We start from the raw sequence: 6,742 nt of genomic DNA, 5'->3' as shown, positions 1-6,742 counted from the left end.
CTTGGAAGTCCAAGGGACTTCCAAGAGCTATGCAGATCAAAGCAAGCATATATGTCACACTGAGGAGATTTAAATTTCAAGACTCCTTATAAGAAATGGAAAGGGAGGTGGATATTTTTTGCTGATTTTAAAATTAAATAGGCACCTAGCAGTGTTTTTTTAAATTATTATGAAGAACAAGTTTAAGCTTTGTAACATGTGTTGTTTGCCTGGACTACTCAAGACCTGAATGCTTGTGTAGGAGGAACTTGGAGTTGGCTTCTTAAATACCTTCATGCTGTTTCACATCTGATACTCCTTGATGAAACAGGCTTATTCAAAGTGATACAAGCTACGCAAGTGAGATCCGTTTTCATAATGTAATAAAAATACTGTAATTATAAATAATAATAGTGTGAATAAACATGTCATAAAAACAAATGTTATATTTCCAAGATCACGGCTTTTATAATTTATACTCAGGTAAAAGAGAAAATCCCTGGAAATATTCATTTTTTAGGAGGGGTTTGTGAGACTTGACATTTTAGTGAAAGGGGTTCCCAGGTTGTCAAAGTTTGGGACCCACTGCTCTAGACCATCCCTAACCTGCTCTCAAACTCCCGTGAGATTCTGGTTCAGAGGGGTAGCTATGTTAGTCAGGTGGTTCCCAATGAGCCAGACACTGGGCAGAATCAAGGGTCTTTGATTCAATTCGACAAGGCTTTATTCAATGTGCACAAAGGGAGAGCCCCCGCTACAAAAATCAGCCAGAGTTCCTCCAGCGAGGAGCCCCTCCTATTGTTATTTTATAGCACACAGCAGTTACATAACACAAACCTCTGCCCAATCATATTTAACCTTTCCCTATATGGATTTGTTCATCACATGCTTATACTTCTCCACGCCACGGGTTGAGCTCACCCCCCTCCCCCCGGCCTTCTCTAGAATGTTCTTAGGGTGGTGATAGGGTGACCAGATGTCCCGATTTTATAGGGACAGTCCCAATATTTGGGGCTTTTTCTTATATAGGCGCCAATTACCCCCCACCCCCGTCCTGATTTTTCACCCTTGCTGTCTGGTCACCCTAGGTGGTGAGCTACAGCCTGCTTCTTTATGCACAAGTACCTTGTCAATCACATGTTGTTTAAAATGAACACAAGCGTCCCCTTCAGTCTGTATCAGCAAAAACAACGAGGCGTCCTTGTGGTACCCGAGAGACTAACACATTGATCTGGGCATAAGCTTTCATGGGCTAGAGCCCACTTAATCAGGTGCATGGAGTGGAACGTACAGGAGCCGGTAGAAATACATGAAAAGATGGGAGTTGCCTTACCACGTGGGAGATTTTTTTTCCAGTGAGATTCTGTAACTTTCCTAACGAATTTGTTCCACTTCTTAATTACTCTGACAGGAAGTTTTTCCTAATGGCCAACCTAAACCTCTTGCTGACATTTGAGTCCATTGCTTGTTCTGTCCTCAGTGGTTAAACTGTTCTCCTTACCACCCTTTTCTTTATGACTATGTTTTATGTACTTGAAGACTTACGTCCCTCCTCAGGCTTCTCCTCTCCAAACTAAACAACCCAGTGTTTTCAAGCTTCCCTCCTCGCTCATGTTTTTTAGACCTTTCATTATTTTTGTTGCTCTTCTCTGGACTTTCTCCAATTTGTCCACATCTTTCCTGAAATGCGGTGCCCAGATCTGGACACAATATTCCAATTGGGGCCTTTATCAGCGTGGAGCAGAGCAGAAGAATTACTTCTCGTGTCTTGCTTACAACACTCCTGCTAATACAGCCCAGAATGATGTTTGTGCTCTTTTTTCAATATAGCTCTCCTTTGTAATTTGACCAAGTTCCCACTTGTTCTATGACATTTTATTGAGGTTCTGGTTGTTGATGCTCTCCTGGTTAGGCTGTGGGGTCTCATACCATACTGCCTAGCTTTCCTATGCATTGGGATAGTTTTGCTTTTGCACCTCTAATAATGTCACTAAGAAAACTGCTCCATTTCCTGATCTTTTTTCCCTTTAGCCTGCTTGCTGTGGGAGCTTACCTACCCCGTGTGCTGAAGTCCATTGTCTTTATTCTGCTGTTTTCCCTCCTACCATTCCTGAGGCCTGGTCTGCACAAAAGACATAGGTTGGTTTATCTATATAAGTGAAAAATCCACACCTCGAGGGGCATAGTTGCTGACCGTAGTCCCTGTGTAGGCAGCGCTAGCTCAATTAAAAAATTCTTCTCTCATCCTGGCTACTAGCACTCAGGGAGGTAGGTTACCCTACACTGACGGGACACCTCTCCCAGGGGCGTAGGTGATGTCTACACTGGAGCCCTACAGCGGCACAGCTCGACTGCTACCGCATTTTAAGTGTAGACAAGCCCTTGGAATCATGAACTCAGTCATTTCATCATCACGTTCACCCAAGCTGCCTTCCACCTTCAAATTCTCAACCAGTCCCTCCCTCTTTGTCAGAATCCCATCTAGACCAGCCTCTCCCCTAGTGGCTTTTTCCACCTTCTGTAACAAAATGTTGTCTCCAATGCATTCAAAGGGCATGGTGGATAATCTGTGTTATTTCCCCCACAGATGTCTGGGTAGTTGAAGTGCCCGATCCCCACCAAGTCCTGTGCTTTGGATGATTTTGTGAGTTGTTTTAAAAAAGCCCCATCCACCTCTTCTGCCTGGTGAGGTTGTCTCGAGCGGAGCCCTACCATGACATCGCCCTGGATTTTTCTCTCTTTTATTCTTACCAGAGATTTTTCAGAGGTCTACCTCCCCCTTCTATCAACCTCTGTGCAGGTGTAATACAGGTGGGAGATACAAGGCAAGACCTCCTGCCTCTTTCCCCTGCTGGAACTGCTGCCCCCTTCTGTACCAATATTCCAGTCGTGAATTATCCCACTATGTTTCCGTGATGCCAACTATGTCAAAGTGTGATTATTCCCTAGTATTCCTCGGCCTGTTTCTTCCCCATACGTCTTGCCTTAGTGTACTGAGCTCAAAGATGTGCCTGTGATTTCCCCTCTCTCCCCCTCACCCACGTCTCCATGTTCTGGTCTCACCTGGGGGCTTTTACCATCATCAAACCTAGTTTAAAGCCCCACTCACTAGGTTAGCAAGTCTCTAGCCAACGATCCTCTTCCCCATCCTTGAGAGCTGGACTGACCCCATCTCTGCTGAGCCGTCCTCCCCAGAACAGCATCCCAGGGTCAAGGAAGCCAAAGTCCTTCTGGTTCCCCAGCCGCACAGCCAGGCCGTGACCTGCAGGCTGTGTCTGGCCAAGGGCAGGGGCCCTGGCTGAGACAGAAGAACACCAGCTTCACCCCCCAACTCCCCGTTGTACCTCACAGTATCATTAGTGCCCCCAAGGGTGAGCAGCACAGGGTAATAGTGAGCAGCCTTGAACCTCCCTGTCTGTCCTTTGATTTACATAAAGGGATAAAATTGTCTGTACAGTTCATCCCGTATCTGGTGCATCCCCCGGTGGTAGGTTTTTGGTCTGCAGCTGCCCATGGAGCCGGCGGCAGGGTGCTGTCCAGGCCCCTGGCTGGAGCTGAAAGGTAATTTAGACTCTTGCAATGTGTAGCAGCAGTGCTACAATTTCACCTTCCACCAGGTGTTACTCCGGTCACTGAAGTTCAAGGCAGTGAGTTACCTGGGCCTGTAGCTTGGGTTGCTCCTCTGGAAGTGCCGCACTAACCTACGAGCTCTCCCCTGCCCCTTTTCAACCCCTAAACTGGGCCAAGTGCAGCCCCCTGAGCAAGCCGGCTTCAGCTTCTGCTGTGATACAAACCAGCTCACTTGGGCGTTGGTGGAGGAGGCAATTTTTGGTCCATGGCAACGTTGCTGCTCACCCCCGACTGGCTCACGGTACCCTCGGGGCTGGTACCCTGGGGTGTTTGCAAAGTGGAGAAAGTCAGTTCCCTGAACAGACTAGATGCCAGTCCCAAACTGCTGAAGCGTGACAAAGATTAACTACAAAGAACATTTCCCCCAGCCCCTGGGCCCAGATGCCGGCCAGGCAAGAGGCCCAAAGGCCCTAAAGCCTGACATACGAATGGCCCCTCTAATGCGTATGCAGTGTTGCTGTAGCGACCGGGGGGGGGGGGAGAGGAGGGAGTTATAGCTTTCATTGGACCAACGTATGTGGGTATGAAAGAGACAAGTGTTCTAGTTCACACAAAGCTCTTCTCCATCAACTCTGCCCTGGCTTTAGTGCCCGCCATCACACCCACCTTTCATACGGGGTTAGGCGGTGAGCCCAGCCACAGCAACCCGAGGCACTGTCCTAGGGGAGGCCCTCAGTGATAACCTGGTACAGCTGGACCAGCCCCCTAGAAATGTAGGGCCAGCCAGGCCCTCAGGAGGCCATCGAGGCCAGTCCCCTGCATTGAGGCAGGACCAGGAAATGCAGCCCATCCCTGATGGGTGTGTCTCGAACATAAGAACGGCCAGACTGGGTCAGCCCCAAAGGTCCATCTGGCCCAGTATCCTGTCTGCCAATAGTGGCCAATGCCAGGTGCCCCAGAGGGAATGAACAGAACAGGGAATCATCAAGTGACCCATCCCCTGTCGCCCATTCCCGGCTTCTGGCAAACAGGGGCTAGCGACACCATCCCTGCCCATCCTGGCTAATAGCCATTGATGGACCTGTCCTCCATGAATTTATCTAGTTCTTTTTTGAATCCTGTTAGTGTCTTGGTCTTCACAACATCCCCTGGCAAAGAGTTCCACAGACAGACTGTGCGTTCTGTGAAGAAATACTTCCTCTTGTTTTAAACCTGCTGCCTGTTCATTTCAGTGGGTGACCCCTAGTTCTTGTGTTATGACTTGGTTTTAAAAACCTCCAGTGATGGAGCATCCACAAGCTCCCTAGGTTCCAGGGCTTAACCACCCTGTGCATTCAAAAGTTTTTCCTAATATCTAACCCCCATTGCCCATGCTGCCCACCCTCACCTCCCCAGTGCCCGGGAGAGTGGGACCATTACCTCCCAGGCCTGACACCCGGGTAATGCACCCACACTGTCCTTGCCTTCTTCCCCATAGCTCCACCCTTAGCTCATGTTCCATTTGTGAGCTACTCTAACCCTCAGCGCCTTTTCTGCACTGCTACCACCTAGCCCGTTTGTGTAGTTGTGAGTTTGATTTTTCCTTACACACTGTCATACTATGCACCTGTTTTTCTTGACGGTCACACTGAATTCAGCCCCCCTGCTTGAGTTTAAATTCTAATCCTGTCCTCCAAAGTGCTTGCAACCCCACCCTGCTTGGTGTCCTCCACAGTTTTGAGAAGCATATTCCCCATGCCATCATTAACAAAAATATTGAATAATACTGAAACCAGGACCCAACTTGCTACTTCCTCAACGTCTGAGAGCAACCCTGGGGAATGATTCTTTGAGTAGTTTTCAACCAGTTACGCACCCATTTTATTGCAATTTCATCAGGCCCATATTTCCCTAGTTTGCTTATGAGACTGTCAAATCAGACTGTGTCAAAAGCCCTCCAAAGCTGTCTCACTTCTACTGCGTCCCCCCATGCAGTAGCCTGGTTCCCATCAGATAAGGACAATAGCTTGCTTTGGCTAGGACTTGTTCTTGACAGATCCATGGGGGTTATTACTGATCACACTATCAGTGCTAGTAGGATATGTGCCACCTGTCCTGTCCCCCTTCCTTGGGTTGGGGCAAGGTTGGCAGAGCCATGCCAGCAGTCAGATGGGTAGTGCAGGGCTGTTCCTGGCAGTCTGGTCCACAGGTCTGTGTCTTAATTTAAATGCCCTGAGCTGTGGGGCTTCCAACCCGGCCTTGGGGACTAGCCAAAGCTGATCACTCTCACTCCCAGCCTGCCAACTGGCTCATGCCACTCTAGCGAAGTTTGCTCTCAGTGGCCGAGCATTGCTCCCCCGTGAACCCACCCCGTCACCCTGCCCATGTCCTTTCTCCTGTGCGTTTGCATCCTTCAGCTACTGAGACCGTTATCACAACGCTTTCTCTTCCCCCACCTTGCTTTAGTCTAGCTGGACATGGCACCTGCTCATTGTTGGGGTGTCCGTCCCCCCCCCCCCCCCCCCCCCCACTGAACACCATGGAGTGTAGCCCCATGAGAGCCAGAGCTGAGCGGGGATTGCAGGAACACAGCTGTCCTACACCCATATTCATTCCTCCTGCATTTCCGCCCCCTCACGAACACACCAGAGAACTGTAGGACGAGCCCTTTTCCTTTACAGCCAGCTACTCTCCAGCACAACTTGTTCAATAGCTCAGCAAACCACTCCTGAGCCTTGTGCGCTACTGTGGGCATAACTGGGGCAAGAGGGGACTGAACAGGGCAGGTGGCTACTCCTGGGCTCTGTCGCTGTTCAGCATCGTAGGGCGGGTTCACCTCTAGAACTGCAACGACCAAGCGTTTGCGCTCACGGCTGTTTGGCCTGTGACAGTCCCATAGCCACACCACAAGCCAGCTGTCCCCAGCCCGAAGCATCAGGCTTATGGAGAAGCAAAGGCTGCTCTCTGTGCCCACAGTAAGAGTAAAGAACTCAAGAACCAGAGCACAGTAGGGGCCACACCCGTCTCCAGCCCATGGCATGCGCTGGAAAGGGCAGGCGCTCCAGGGCTCTCCCCGGCTAAGGCACTGCAAAGTGAAGCAGCAGGACACATGGGCTTGTCCATCTCCTTGCGCTGCTGAAAGAGGGGAGGACAAGCCTGGCAGAGGAAGGACACCCAAGCCGAAGAAAGGACAGCCCTGGTGGGCTGGGAAGAG

The sequence above is a fragment of the Trachemys scripta genome, chromosome 6 (genome assembly GCF_013100865.1).
Source record: "Trachemys scripta elegans isolate TJP31775 chromosome 6, CAS_Tse_1.0, whole genome shotgun sequence".
Taxonomy (NCBI): Eukaryota; Metazoa; Chordata; order Testudines; family Emydidae; genus Trachemys; species Trachemys scripta.
The sequence above is the reverse complement of the archived record's forward strand: the minus strand, read 5'-3'. Positions refer to the sequence as shown.